This window comes from Acomys minous, assembly GCF_964271855.1.
Source record: "Acomys minous genome assembly, chromosome: 15".
Taxonomy (NCBI): domain Eukaryota; kingdom Metazoa; phylum Chordata; class Mammalia; order Rodentia; family Muridae; genus Acomys; species Acomys minous.
Genome location: NC_140497.1, coordinates 59088988 through 59104835, shown reverse-complemented (window position 1 = coordinate 59104835; position 15848 = coordinate 59088988). Strand labels below are relative to the sequence as shown.

The window sequence follows — 15848 nt, the reverse complement described above, 5'->3', positions numbered from 1 at the left end:
CCACTTTTGGAACATGCCTAACATGTGGGCCTCTGTGGGATGCTCAGGATCCCACTCCTTATAAGGGTAAAAGATGAAGTAGACCATCAGAAAACATCAATAATGGCTCCAGTCAGAACTATCAAAAACTTAGGCAGCACCCTGAAGTTGCTCTAGGGAAAGCATGAGCGGAGAAAGCATCATCTTGCCCAGTTCTGTTAGCATTGGAGACTGTATAGCAGTCTCTAGCCATAATCCTCATTTTTTTTTAAACTTTTACTGAATGTCTATGATTCACACGTCATGCACCAAAACCCCTCTCCTCCTCCCAGTAAAATAAAACAGACAAACAAAAAATCTTGTCACAGAAGCTGTAGGGTATCACGTCGTGTAGCCTTTTGCCCACGTATGTTTACTTTCAAATGTTCATTGCTACAAGTCATGAGTCTGGTTTGAGGCCTACACTATAGTTACCAGATGCTCACTGGCACTGCTCTCGGAGATTCCGTTGTTGCTGTGTGTCAAGGAGATTCTTAATCTTTGAATCTGTAGGTCTGGCCCCTTCATGTGTTCCAGCAGGCCATACATGGGGTAGATGCTGGGGTGTGGTCCACTCAGAGCCCTGGATCAGGGTCGGCTCCCTTGTCCTCAGGGCAGGGCCCTCCCTCTCGTTCCCATGTCATCATGGCAGGGCCAGCTCTCCTGCTTCCGTATCCTCAGGGCAGGGGCAGGGCCCGCTCTCCTGCTCCCTGTCATCATGGCAGGGCCAGCTCTCTTGCTCCCATGTCCTCAGGGCAGGGCCCACTCTCCCACTCCCATGTCCTTGGGGTGGGGCCGGCTCTCCCATTTCTGTGTCCTCAGGGCAGGGATGGCTCTCCCACTCCTATGTCCTCAGGGCAGGGTCAGCTCTCCAGTTACTGTGTCCTCAAGGCAGGGCCAGCTCTCAGGCTCCCATGTCCCCGGGGCTGGCTCACCTGCTCCTGTGTCCTCAGGGCCATCTCTCCTGTTCTTGTGTCCTCAGGGCCAGCTCTCCTGCTTCCATTCAATCCAACAGATTGTTGCTGGCCATCAAGGCCTGGATGGCCTCCTACTCCTGTGGGTACTGGATCTTGTGGGCCATCAAGCAGGTGGCAAGTGGAGGCCCCTCAAAGTCTTCATTGAGTACCTCCCAGAAACCATTGATGTTGGCCCAGCTCAGCTTCTTGTCCCGGGGAGCCTGTGGCTATGTTGTATCCCGCCTCCTGAGTCTCTGGTTCCATCACATGCTCCATCTACCATGGGCCCCTGCCTTGATGCTGCCCCTAGTATCCGTGAGGCCTGTGGTATGGGCAGTACAGTCCTCACTCGGGGCTCGACTCAAACAGCACCCTCTCCTCAAAAGCCATCTCCTCTGCCGTACTGCCCTGGGCCACAATCCAAAAAGCAATGGCAGCGGCAGCGGTGGCCCGGGCTCCCTGGGAGCTCACTGGAGCGTGGTTCCATGGTCCTGTGGCAGGAGGGCATGGACGATTCCCGTGACATGATTTCCTTCTTTCTGGGAAACACCAGCACTGTGGTTTGGAGCTCTCAGTATGGTCCTGTGATGTCTGTTCAGTCACTGCTGTTCTGCAGATCAGACACAGTGTGTGATCAACGCCATGTTGGATGATCTCAGCTTGGGTATTTCTAATACATTGCACTACGGGTTTCCTCCCAATCAGGCTGCTCTCAGGGGTGGACATTTCCGTGTAGCTCGGGAGCACAATCATCCTCAGAATGCATTAAGGAGGACCTCATCTTTAGAACCCCATGGACCCGCACCCACCACCCATAATCCTCATTTTTAAAAAGGGTCAATGAGATAGCTCAGCAGGTAAAGACACCTGCTACTATTCCAGAATTCTACTCACAGAAAACAGAGGAAAGAGGACCAAATGTTGAAGGCTGTCCTCACACTTCCAGTGCACAATGGGATCTGCTCACTTTTACTTGTAATACACACAGTAATAAGAGTTTCCTGTTTTTATTTATTTATTTGTGTGTGTGTGTGTGTGTGTGTGTGTGTGTGTGTGAGTTTTTTGGTTGTTTTGTTGGTTTTTGTTGTTGTTTTGAGACAGGGTTTCTTTATGTAGCCTTGGCTGTCCTGGACGTGCTTTGTGGACCAGGCTGGTCTCAAACTCCCATCCATCACCTGCCTCTGCCTCCCTGAGTGCTGGGATTAAGGGTGTGCACCACCATGCCTGGCCTTGTAATAAATTTTTAATAGCTAGTTGTAGTAGTTTATGGCTTGGGAGGCTGAAAGATGATGAATGCCTAACCCTGAATTAGATATTGTCATGAACTACACAGCAAGGCATCGCCTCAGGCAAAAAAGGAAAAGGGAAAGAAAAACAAAAACACTGAAATAGGAAGCTTTTATTCCTTCATTTTTGTCTTGAATACTTGTGATTATAAACATCTACCACATGAAAACTTAAAGGACAGGGAAGGAGAGCAAGCATATTTTTCTTGTGTATGATAAAAATTTTCTCAAGCCAAGCATACTGATGCACACCTGTAATCCCAGCACTCAGAGAAGCAGAAGCAGGCAAATCTCTGAGTTCAAGGCCAACTTGGTCTACAAAGCAAGTACAGGACAGCCAAGGCTACACCGAGAACCCTTGTCTCAATAAATAAATAAATAAATAAATAAATAAATAAATAAATAAAATGTATCTTCCATTCTAACTTAATTTTGTAACATTAGACCCAGAATGTTATCTCAGGTCATGAGTTGTAGGTGACAGTGCCAGACCTAAAATCAGAAATCTGACTCTAGTTTACATATGAGGCCTAGTGGTGGCATCTGTGATACTTACTAAAGGTAGAATCTTGATTTTTTTGCAAATGGAATGGTAAAAATTACAAATGTGATCTCTTGAATTGCTGTAACATCTTGGGCCAGTGAGATGGCTCCTCAGGTGAAGGTGCTTGGCACAGCACCCTGCTGATCTGAGTTGGTCCCCATAAGGGTAATAGGAAACAACCAACTCTACAAAGTTGGCCTCTGCTCTCCACAACTCTGTGGCAAGAGTGAGTGACACAGGCCCCACCAAATCCTAACAACAAAACATTTTAAAGCCTTGCCGGGCATGGTGTTATGCTGAAGAAGTAGAAACGGGGTGACAAGTGTGCGGTCAGCCACAGCACTTCTTTGGGTGGGTGAAGACGCCTGCCTCGGAAGCCCAGCAATGCGAGTTCAATCTCCAGAAGTAGCAGTAGGATAGAAGTGACTCTGCAAGGTTGTGTTCTGGCATCCGTGTGTGTGTGTGTGTGTGTGTGTGTGTGTGTGTGTGTGTGTGTGTGTGTGTGCTTTTACACATTCCCTAACTACAATTACAGTTATATATAGGTGTATGTGTGAGCATGACAGTTAAGGTCAACAATCAGAGGACCACTTCCTCCATCTGCCATCTGAGCCCTGGGTATCAAACTCTGGTTGTCAGGCTGGTGGCAGGCACCTTTACCCGCTGGGCCATCTTGCTGGCCCATCTGTCTGTCTGTCTGTCTGTTTATCTATCTGTCTGTCTGTCTATCTATCTATCTATCTATCTATCTATCTATCTATCCATCCATCAATCTACCCATTCAATTCCATCCATCCATCCATCCCTTTTATTTATAAAGAAGCGTTACCATGGTTGCCTGAAATGGAATTGCATACCAAGAGCTCCTTGAGGTAGAGTGTGGTTTTACTCTCAAAAGGGTAAACGCCCAGCTCTGTGAGCGGTGACATCAGCCTTCTGTACAGCCCTATCAGCTGTGACTTAGAGATTTAATTACTTCTTGCTCATGGTGTGAAAACATTTAGAATGGCTGGCAGCCTACCAGACCTAGAGTTAAACATTCTGCAGCTTGCCTAGATGGCTGGGTAGCCAGCTTCACATCAGATTAAACACATTCTGGTCACCATGAATAGCTGGAACCACCCCCCCCAAAAAAAAAAACCTGAGTTCATTATAAAAAATGCAAGGGGTGTGTTGTTTTCCAAATTGAAATTATGTTTCGTTGCTTCCATGCTGATGGTAGTTGTCAAATGTATCTTCTTTGCTGATGGTGAGACTGAGGGAAAGGCACAAGGAGAGACTTTGGGGTCTAATGAAAGCTACTAAAAGGACTCCTACAAAGCTGGGCACAATGCAGCTGAAGGATGAACATTCATGAATTTTGTACTGAAAAATTTACATCTCATTAACATTTTAAATTACAAAGACAGGTCTACAGATCCTGGGGTTTGTGGTGTATGTGTGTGTGTGTGTGTGTGTGTGTGTGTGTGTGTGTGTGTGTATGTGTGTGTGTGTTCTCGTTGAGCTCTCTAATCAAGTGAGTAATGTGGTGTGAACTATGTCCTTTGTCTCTTTACCATTGAATTTGTTTTTTATTTTATAGTATAAGCTAACTGAAACATTAGTCCCAATGAGCCCCACTAATGATCTACGCACATGAGCCTCCACGAACCATCCCGTGTTCAGTAAGGACCTGGTAATCATGAAGGGCACTGTGAGCGTTGTTGTAGCAGAGTGGCGCTCCGCAGGCTTGCCCGCTAGTGCTGTGTCTGTGTGGGTAGAAATGAACTACCCTGGGAACAGTGGCAGTACGGACATGTATCAATTATCCATACTCACTGGATGTTAGGCTAGAACCATTCTGTTCCACCTTGTCAGTCTTTCAAACGAGTTATGTTTGAGGTAGTCTTGGGAAAGCACAACTAGCGCTTGAGAGTGTGGTGGAGCGGAGCAGTGGCCGAAGAATGGAAGGGGCCCAAGTGTTAGAAGAACGAATGCTAAGCCATAGGGAGCTGGTTGTGTAGCAGGCTGCCACTTGAGGGTAATTGAAATGACAGGGAAGGCTCCACTTTTCTCGACCGTCATTAGTAAAAATGGCATGCCCTTTGGCCATCATTGGGTAAGATATTTTCTGAGAACATTTATGTATGATGTATTTGATTACACTATATAATGTAAATATGGTAAGTGTTCAATGGCAGGAAGTTAACAGTGCTAAAATAGTGGTTTTTTTTAAACTCAGTGTCTTTTGACCAAAACTTGTTCTTTGTGACTTGAAAAATTAACAGTTTAAAACAATAATGTACATGTTATTTATATATTAAATATATATATAGAGAGAACTGAAACATTAAGTTAAATGGACCCTACTCAATATCTATGCACATAAAATCCGTGAAATATTCCTTATATTTTAAGGTATTAATGACAGTGATATTCTGAACATCACCAATGTGCTGTGTATTGCATATGTGTATGTACATAAAGATACTTAGTGTGGTTTTTGGTTTTTGTTTTGTCTTGTTTTGTTTTGTTTTTGAGACAGAGTTTTACTATATACTATGTAGATCAGGCTACCTCAAACTCTCTGTTTTCCTGACCTAGTGCTACGATTATAGGTATAAGGCACCAGTCTCAACTTAAAATTTTTTTAAACATTTAAAAATTTTAAGTGTGTGTGTGTGTGTGTGTGTGTGTGTGTGTGTGTGTGTGTGTGTATACATGAGTGCAGTTTCCTGAAGAGGCCAGAAGAGGGCATCAGAGGGCCCTGGATTTAGAAACTGAACTTGGGTCCTCTGCATTCTTAACCCATGAGACATCTCTCAAGCCTCAACTTTGATGTTTTTGTTTGTTTGTTTGTTTTAAATAAAACTTTAAAGCATATGTCTTAGTTTGGGTTTCTATTGTTGTGATAAAACACCATGACCAAAAGCAGCTTGGTGAAGAAAGGGTTCATTTGGCTTACACATCCAAGATCATAGTCCATGAAGAGAAACCAAGACAGGAATTTAAAGAGACAGGAGCTGATGCAGAAGCCTTATAAGAGTACTGTTTACTTGGTTCCTCCCTATGGCTTGCTCAATATGATTTCTTATAGTACCTAGGACCACCAGCCCAGGGGTAGACTACCCATAGTAGATGGGCCCTCCTACATCAATCATCAGTCAAGATGGTGTACCTCAGTTTTTCCCATAGGCCAATCTGGTGGGGACATTTTCTCAATTGAGTTTCTCACTTCTAAAATAAGTCTAGCTTGTTATCCATCTAGCCAGAACAATTGACTCCTTGCCAGCTTGACCATACATACATTCATGTTAAACCACAACCTTTCCCTTTTTGTTTTCCCCAAGATATATTTATATGAATATTATAGTATAAAACACAAATAACTTTAAAAGTCCTACAGTGTTTAAAATTCAACTCCTTAAAACATCTGAAGTCTCAACATTCAAATGTTCTTCAAAATATTAGCACCTTACAACTATAGGTTCTTGTAAAAATCAAAATAAGTTAAATATTTTCTTATTACAAGAAGGAAAACCCAGGGCACAGTCACAATCTGAATCTAGCACAACCAGCTCCAACAATGTAAATAACTCAGTTAACTCAAGTGTCCAATGTATGTGGTTCACTTGTGGTCTTCTGGGCTCCTCCAAAGGCGTGGGTCACTTTTCTGGCTCTGCCCTCTGCTGCTGTCCTTGCCAGTTGTTTCATGGTACTGGCATTTCCGATACACTGGTTTCTCCTGCTTCATTCAACCAGGATGTACTTTCATCAGTAGCCTCTGATGTACTTTTTTCATGGGGCCAAGCCTTTCCATGACCTCTTCAATCCTGGGGTTCAGTTGCTACTGAAGTACCTTCATCAATGCCTCTCCTGGCCTCTTTGTAGTGCCAAGCCTCAGTTGCTCTCCATAACTCCTTCATGCCTTCATAACCAGTACCATGTGGAAGACGCTTATACAGGATCAAGTTTGTCTGCCAGCATAAAGTACAACCTTAACCACCTCTGAGACACAGTTTCTGTGAGCTGACCCTGAGGAAACACTTCCTGGAAGATTTCCTTTCAGGGATGCTGGTTTCTTCTTAATCACACCTTGGCTCTTCAGTCCCAGGTGACTAGTATCAATTGTCCCAGTAAAGTGGCTCTTAATTCACAATATCATACATACAGTCCTGTTAATTTATTTTCTCTGAAACTTCACAATTCAGACCCCCATCATCATCACTTTCAACATTCTTACCTTTCAAGCTCCTATAGAAATCACCCACCATGCTCTTAACACTCAATTATGTTTTCTCATAATTTCCCAAATTCCAAAGCCCTTCCACAATCCTCCCCCAAACATGGTCAAGTCTGTCATAACAATACCCCACTTCTGGAACCAATTTATATCTTGGTTTGGATTTATATTGCTATGAAAAAACACCATAACCAAAAGCTGTGTTCCAAGGGAGTCTGGAAAGCCACACATGGTGGTACATACCTTTGATCCCAGTTCTTAGGAGGCAGAGGCAAATGGATCTCTGTGAATTCCAGGGTTAGCCTGGTCTACATAGTGAGTCCCAGGCCATCCAGTGCTTCCTGGTAGGTAAGACTGTATCCTAAAAGCACCACAAAACACTACCAAGCCCCCCAAGGGGTCTGGATAGCATTGAGTCTAATGACAGACTTTGACTTTGTCTACATGATGCTAGTGTTGCAGGCATGCAGAATGCAAGAGTTACAAAGTCATAGGGACTTCCCACCACATTCTAAAGGCAGCCCCAAGATGGCAGAGAAGCTATGAGGGTGAAACCTAGCCGAGAATTGCGACCCCAGGATGTTAGAGATGCCAGGTATATCGCCTGTCTGACAAGGTAAGCCATGGGCGTGGGGGAGGGGTGGGGTTGGCGGGGAGCCAGCCCGAAATAGAGACCATGTGGGCTGTAAACAGCAAGGCCATAGGAATGCTTGCCCAGACCCATTGCAGCTCAGTCCCAGGGCCACAAACTCCAGGAACCTTTGCCACAATGGGTTTGGTGCTGCTTTGGCCCAGTCCTTCCTTACTGGTCTCCTGTTCCTCCTTGTGATGGTTTGAAAGAAAATGGTCCCTCTAGGCTCAGGCATGTGAATACCTGGTCCCCAGCCCGTGGCACTATTTGGGGAGGTTGAAAAGGTGTGGCCTTGCTGGAAGAAGACATCGCTGAGTGCGGGCTTTGAGAGGAGACAGCCTCACTCTATCTATCTCTGGCTTTCTCTGTGTTTTGTGTTTGCATCTGGAGATGTTGTGATCTCTCAGATGTGACACCATCCTGATGCTCTGGATGCCATGCTCCCAACCAGGACAGACTCTGCCCCTCCAGGACTGGAAGCCCAAATAAATGTTTCTCTCCTAAGTGGCTTTTAGTCATGATATATATGTTTTAATATATAATATATTTATATAAATATATAATATATAATAATATATAATAAAAAAAATATTTTTCAACACAGCAGCAGTGAAGCCATTGCTATACCATGCCTGCCAAGCAAGGATGAACTAAAATCTTGAGATGAACCCAAAATGAACTTTTCCTCTCCAGTTATGTCTTTTAGGCATCCTGTCCCTGGAACAACAACAACAACAAAAAATTGACTCATACATCTGCCTTTTATTAATGAATTAGACTATATTGAAAGAAAATTAAAATAATTCTGAGCATTGTTAATACTTACCACTTTATTTAGAGCGTCCTGGAGGTACCACTAGGCTGTAGACTGCATCCTACCTGTTAAGTGATTACTATGAGCCGCGGAAGCTGGAAAGGGGCCCGCCTGGCCTTTGGCCATCACCCCCAACACCAAGCTCACGCTATTATTACATAAAGCTGATTGGACAAGCTCTTCCCCTTAGTGTTGTACTCATTTTGATAAACCCAATTCTGCTGCGATCAATCAATCCACAGCATTCACCGACTCTCTTCACTGCTCTCTGCCTGTGTGCCTTGCCTACTGGTCACTCACTGAAAGAGATTCCAAAGAACAGAAGCCAAAGCTCTCTGCCCACACGGCCTTTCACAACTCTGCTAAGGACTCCAAGGAGGAAGCATTGGTACATCCCACTCTCCTTTTAAGGAGAACTTAATAAAACACAATTAAGAGATGTGGCTTTTTTTTTTTCTTTCTGTCATTTCTAAACTTAGGAAACCGAGGCAGGAAAATCATGAGTTCCAGTCCAGTGTGGGCTTTTACATCATCAACAATAGCCCAAGCTCTGCTTGTAATGGCCTGCCTATAGTCTCAGCCACATGGGGAGATGAGGACTGAGGCTAGAGCTACACAGTGTGTGTGTGGGGGGCTGCACAGTTATGACCCACATAGAGTGATGTGTTTGAGTGCTGGGTTATAGGAGGTGTGGCCTTATTGGAGGAGGTGTGGCCTTATTGGAGGAGGTGTGGCCTTGTTAGAGGAAGGATGTCACTGTAGGGGGTGGGCTTTGAAGTCTCAAATGCTCAAGCCACACCCACTGAAAAACACATCCAGTCCCCTTCTTCTGGCAGCGGATCCGGATGTAGAACTCTCTCAGCTCCTCCTCCAGCACCGTGTCTGCCATTCTTCCCGCCATGGTGATAATAGACTAAACCTCTGAACCTGTAAGCCAGCCCCGGTTAAATGTCCGTTTTAAGACTTGCTTTGGTCACAGTGTCTCTTCACAGCAACAAAACCCTAACTAAGACACGCAGTAAGGCCTCATCTCAGAAAAACATTAACACAAAGCCCACACAAAAGAGTAATGAGCTCTCCCAGATCCTGCGCGGCTCTGACAAGTGGGTCTCGGCGCGTAGGGAAGGCTCTTGTGCTGGCTTGTCTGCAGAGACAGCGGCTGGCTGCAAGGAGCAGGGAGTGCGGCTGGAGAAGGAAAGATGTTGGTAGATTTTACTTCCTTGCTTTTCCATTGCAAAAAGACCACAAGACCACACGAGGCGGCCTCAGCATTCCTTTCTTTTGCCTTGATCCTGCAGTCTCTTTTAAACATCAGCCTGGTGCTCTAGAAGGGTCCGTTAGGAGGAACGGCTGTGGAAGCAGCCCAGAGCACAGAGGCTGCGCTCCCTAAATCGTCACAGATGCTGCGGCGTTGGCCATTTTGCACGGGGCCCTTCCTTTTTTTGTTTTTTGTTTTGTTTTTTTGTTTGTTTACCAAAGAGATATTTGGTTGAATATATTTATAGTTATATAAAAATATTTGACTATTGGGAACACAAGACAGGCCAACGGGAAAAGAGTGGGGGTGGCCAAGGAGAGTGTGATGGAGGTTTGTCTCTCTGCTGTGCGCAGGACAGAGCAGGACACATGGAAGGTAGACATTAGGGGCGTGGCAGGGGGAGGGGGGCTTTTTAAGTATCTGGTGAGACATTGTCCTCAGCCTACCAAGAGGATTCTCTCAACAACGGGCTTGACTCATTAGAACTGAGAACAAGTACCTATTGTTTGGGCCTAAAGAGCTCTGAGTGTCTCTTCTAGAGATAATTAATTTAATTAAAATGGTCCCTGAAGCCACATGAGCTTTGTATTGAGCACAGCACACATTCCTTCCAAATTCCAGCACAGGGCTGTTCAGAATTAGCAGGCTAGCAGCCTCCGCAACCCCTACCTACTTCTGTGGGAATGGCTGCCCAGGGACAGCAAGCCAGAGGGGTGGCATTTGGGACCTCTGATGTGTTGAAGGAAAGATCATCTTTCTATCTGTGGGTTTTATTCCAAGTATGATGTGGCCATTTTATTTTATTTGTTTTTTGTTTTTTTCTTTTCTTCATGGTAATTCACAGAGAACTCTGGCTTTTGGCTGCATCTGTTTTAGAAGCCCACAGGATACCCTCGGCGGCTTGGTGCTCCCTAAAAGGGTGAAGGAACAAATGGATAAGTGAATGACAAGCTAACCCTTTGCAAACAGGCGGGGGTTGGGGGCCTATTAGTTTTTCAGAGTAAGTAAATGGAGCAGCATTTGATCTTAGATCAAAACCGTGTTATCTATTGTCTCTCCCAAGGGGCCACGGTAAGACATGGCTGTACTGAATGATGCCTTAGTTATGGTGGATCTAATTCAACACGCTTATTCCAAACCACTGGGAGGCCCCTCAGGGAGGCTGCGCAGAGCGGCGGCTGTGGGGCCAGCAGCCTGTGGAGTCAGGGAGGCCGCTGGGCTCTCCCTGGCTTGTGAGTGACTTGATCCCTGGCATGGTTTTTACATTTGCAATCCGCCTCAGCTTCTTCCTGTATAACATAAGGATAATATAAAACCCAATACATACTTTTTTTTGGTGGCTTGTCTGCAAAATATTTACCTTCTTTCAGCTTTAATTGCGAGCTTGTTGTGCTGCAAGCAGTGGTCTGGGTGTCTGATGTGAATGGAATAGAGGCCCTTGTATCGCGGCAGTTAAAGCCTAGAAGGGCAAGACAGTGAAGAAGACGCAAACAGACGGATGAACAACAACCGCAGCAACATAAAGGAAGTGAAAAACAAAAAGCCATTTGGTGCGTTAGAGGGTCTATGTGCTAAATGCAGTGGACCAGGGCTGGGGACTAGGGTTAGGAATGTAGCTCAAGGTGGTACATCTGCCTAGCATGTTCAGGACCCTGGGTTTCATCCCCAACACTGAAAAACTAATTAATTAAAAGACATAACAAGGGCTGGAGAGATGGCTCAGTAGTTAAGAGCACTGACTGCTCTTCCAGAGGCCCTGAGTTCAAATCCCAGCACCTACATGGCAGCTCACACCTTTCTGTAAGTCCAGTGCTAGGGGTTTCTGACACCCTCACACAGATGTACATGCATGCAAAACACCAATGAACATTTAAAAAAAGAGCAACAACACAAAAAGTGTAGTGCTTGAGCTGGGTGTAGTGGCACACACCTTTAATCTCAGCACTTGGAAGGCTGAGGCAGGCAGATCTCTGTGAGTTCGAGGGCTACAGTAGGGTAGGCTAGACAGGGCAGACCCGAAGCTGATGCCTGAGTGAAGATTTGACGTGGAAGAGCAGACAAGCACGCTGGGTTTCTGGACACAGAGTGGCCAAAGCAAAGAGAGCAACAGAGCCTGGGCCCTCAGCAAAGCTTGGGGTGCAATGGGTAAGCCTGTGGCTGTGAGCGTCACAGCAGCTTTGTTTGCTGACAGTCCTGGTGTGGGATGGGTTGGGTTGAGTGACAATTTGTGGTGCAGGAAGAAGAGAGAAAGCTGCTGGGCTTAAGGGTATGGCCCTGAGTGGGTGAGAGGGAGCACAGAACGCTCCCACACAGATGACGGGGTTAAGACTCCGACACAGGCTGATTGGGAAGATGAAGGGAGTAGTAAGCGGGTGGGTGTGGGTGTGGGTGCCTGTGGAACCTTTCTCCTTGTCTCAGACAGTGAGATCTAGGTAGCAAAGAGCTGAAAGTAAAGAGGAGATGGGAATGTTAAGAGTCTAGGGAGAGAGAAGGCAGCGCGGACTTTTGTGCTTTAATTGGAAAGGAAACATGAACTGAGCATGCCTGGATGAACTGAGCGTGCCTGGATGAACTGAGCATGCCTGGATGAACTGAGCATGCCTGGATGAACTGAGCATGCCTGGATGAATTAAGCACGCCTGGATGAACTGAGCGTGCCTGGTCCAAAAATCCAAGGTCTACTCTAGAACCCAAAACCTTTTTACTCGCACAAGAAGCTCAGAATGTAACCTTTCATTTCAGGGATCTTCAACCAGGAAGAACTCTCTAAGCATTTAAAAATTAAATAAAATAAAGCCAAGCCTGAAAGACCTATGGTCCAAGCGTTTGGGGCAGCGCGGGGTTGCCAGGCAGCACTCACTGGCTCATGATCAGAAACTCAGAGTAAGTCGAACCTTTTGCTAGACATTTTCATCTACCTCAGAACAGGCAGTCTTGGATTTCCCCTGGCTGTGACACTTCCGTAAGTGTGACAGAGTGAGACGATGGCAAAGACAAGGAGAATGGAAGGAAGCCAGGTAGGAGAGAAGATGGGACTTCATGTGGAAAGGGGGAAGGGACAAAGGCTTCCGTGGTGGAGGAGCCCCATGGTGGAGGAGGAGGATCCTCATGGTGGAGGAGGAGGAGCCCCCTGGTGGAGGAGGAGGAGCCCCATGGTGGAGGAGGAGGACCCTCATGGTGGAGGAGGAGGAGCCCCATGGTGGAGGAGGAGGACCCTCATGGTGGAGGAGGAGGAGCCCCATGGTGGAGGAGGAGGAGCCCCCTGATGGAGGAGGAGCCCCATGGTGGAGGAGGAGGATCCTCATGGTGGAGGAGGAGGAGCCCCATGCTGGAGGAGGAGGAGCCCCATGGTGGAGGAGGAGGAGCCCCATGGTGGAGGAGGAGGAGCCCCCTGATGGAGGAGGAGCCCCATGGTGGAAGAGGACTGGAGGAAACCGGGTGGCAGTGGAAGGGGGGGGGGCTGGAGGAATGGGAGGTGGGTCAGAATGGAATGTGTGGGCGTGGTGGGATGGCAGCTCTAATGTGGAACAAAAGATCAGGAGTTAGTGGCAGTTGCTAGGGACTCGATGGTTCTTACGTAAGTCCATCAGTAAACCCCTGAAACCGGGTACCAGCGTAATCCACAATTGTAATTCAGACTGTGGAAGAGCTACAGGGTGTGTGTGTGTGTGTGTGTGTGTGTGTGTGTTGGCATGCAGCTCCTAAGTTCCTGTTCTCAATTTCAAAATTGAGGGTTGGTGGGTAAAGGCGCCTCTGCCTCTGAACCTAACAACGGGTTCAGTGCCCACACTCCAAACAATGGGAGGAAGCTGACTCTAAGCTGTCTTCTGACTGCCACTCCCAGGTCATTGTACACATGTGACCACCCCCCCCCCACACACATTGAAGTAAATAATGAATGTTACAAGACACACACTGTTGGTGTTTGTAAACACTTGAAAGCAGGGTAGTGTGTCACGTGCTTGTAACCCCAACTACCTGGGGAACTGAGGAAAGCGGATTGACTGTTCAAGGCCTGTCTGGATTATTCAGCAGATTCGAGGCCAGCCTGGACAATTCAGCAAGACCTTGCCTCAAAACACAAAAAGGCGCAGTGGGAGAGCCTCGCAGTGTAGGTTGGGTTCTCAGTGCCCTCACAAGGGGAAGCCCTGTTGCACACTGGTAAGGGGAGGGCGCACCTGAGTTACCCTTAGATGGAGCCTCATGAACTTGGGGCATCCCTTCAGCACTCTGGACATTAGGGGACTCTCCAGCACTCTGTGCGCCTCTCTGCTCTGTGTTTCACAATCTTTCCATATCCTTTGCTGGACTTTCAAAACTAAGTTGCCTCCCCGATCAGCTTTTCACAAGACAGTTGAGTAAAAAGGCTAGACCTAAATCCTGTTCTACTCAATGGGCCTATGTGATTGCCATGGGGCTAGCTAAGGATGGCTTTGAATTTCTGATGCTCCTGCTTCTAACTGCTGAGTGCTGGGATTAAAGGAAAGGTCCACCACACCAGATTTATCTGGTACTGGGGTTCAAATCCAGGGCTTTGTGTATGCTAGGCAAGCCCTCTGCCAACTGAGCTATACCCCCCACCCCACCCCCCGCCGCCACTGGTTTCTTCTCTTCTCTTTTAGTTTCTTTCTTTGTTTTTTTTTTTTTTATTAATTCAAAGATTCATTTCATAAACTTACCAGTAGTACTAAAGGGGCTAAGACTCTCTTTTCCTCCTGTTGGAGTCTTTCCTTGGGGATCCACCTGAGGGAGCTGAATTAACTTTTGCTGTGCACACGAAGGTCATTTAAGACCTCCTGTCACCCTTTTGTGTCTTCTCTGGCTCTGGGATCCTGATGTCTGATGTTCACAAGGAGCGCGGCCCCTCCCCCTTGCCTTAGAAATCGAGAAATTACTTCTTTTCTTTGAAATGTCACTTCTGTCGGTGCTTTGCCACCTTGCAGGGAGATCTCTATTGCTGCAAAACTCGGCCGGTGGCGACGGCGGCGACGGCGGCGGCGGCGGCGGCGGCGGCGGAGGAGGAGGAGGAGGAGGAGGGAGGAGGAGGAGGAGGGTTAATCTGTTACCGATCTTTCATCTTGCAGAACCCGTTGGGTCTGTGACTTGGAAGGGTAACCCCCTCCTCACATCACACAACCCGAGGAAGAGATTAGCGCGATGAGGCCGGAGGGCTACCACCACTTCATTTAGTCTAGACCAAAAACCGAAAAATGGTTGCTGATGCTTATCATAATTACAATGACATTAAGGCGCCTTTGGGGTTGTTTTTGTTGCTTTGTAAATGGGATTTAAGAAACATACCCTGTGAAGAGGACGAATGGGGCTGTGTGCCTACCAGGTGCAGGAGGCCCGCTTGTGTGGCGGGAGCACACGGATCCTTCTCTCGCTCTTTTCTGTTTGGCAGCAAATCACTTCCTGGTGTGCCCCGTAATAACAGGCAGCTGTCCTGTCAGCCCTGCTGGAAAATGAGATAATAAGGCAGGCAAATGATGCCTTTATGTCGGAATCCACTACTTCCTGCAGTTTTGCTTTTGAGATGCTTTGAGGAACAAGGATCCGGGCAATTTTCACACCGTTTCTTCTTAAAAAAAAAAAAAAAGTTTGTCCAAATTCTTGGTGAATGTCATTTCCCTTTGGAACATTTGGTGGAAAAAGAGGCAGCCCTGCTTCACTGCACCAGGATAGAAGGCTTGCAAAAAGCCCCTGAATGGGGTCTGTGAAAGGAAAATTTCCACTCACAGGCGACAGAGGTGGTTAGAACTGTCCTGGGGGTGGGGTGGGGTGGGGTAGGGGGCCTGTAGGGATGGGTTTGGCTCTGAGGATGAGGCCTGCTGGGAACCTTTCTGGAAGCGGCAGGAAGAGCAAAAGTGTCTTGTGATGCTAAGAAAATAGGCTGTCTGGTCCTAGCTGGGAAATGGTAACTGGCTAAAGGGGGTCAGCTTAGTCCTAGAGCCTAGTGTGCTTTTGCTGCCTTCTTCCAGGTTCCTGGAAATCCAAAGGAGCCTCTTGGATTTTTTTGAAACAGAAAAAGAAGTCAAGGCTCCTGGCGGAGCTTGGGGTTGAAGGCAGGCCAGGGCTAGAGTCAGTGCCTTTTCCTGAGACAACATGCCCCGTGGACT

General features: G+C 46.9%; 1 long non-coding RNA gene across 1 annotated transcript; it reads right to left on the bottom strand.

Annotated features, from left to right (window-relative positions):
* Window positions 1–10516: 10516 nt before the first annotated feature.
* On the bottom strand, window positions 10517–14666 carry LOC311584363. The gene is made up of 3 exons (XR_014774834.1): window positions 14409–14666; window positions 11090–11188; window positions 10517–10640 (listed from the first exon to the last, which is right to left on the bottom strand). It is a non-coding gene; the product is annotated as an uncharacterized lncRNA (long non-coding RNA).
* Window positions 14667–15848: the final 1182 nt, after the last annotated feature.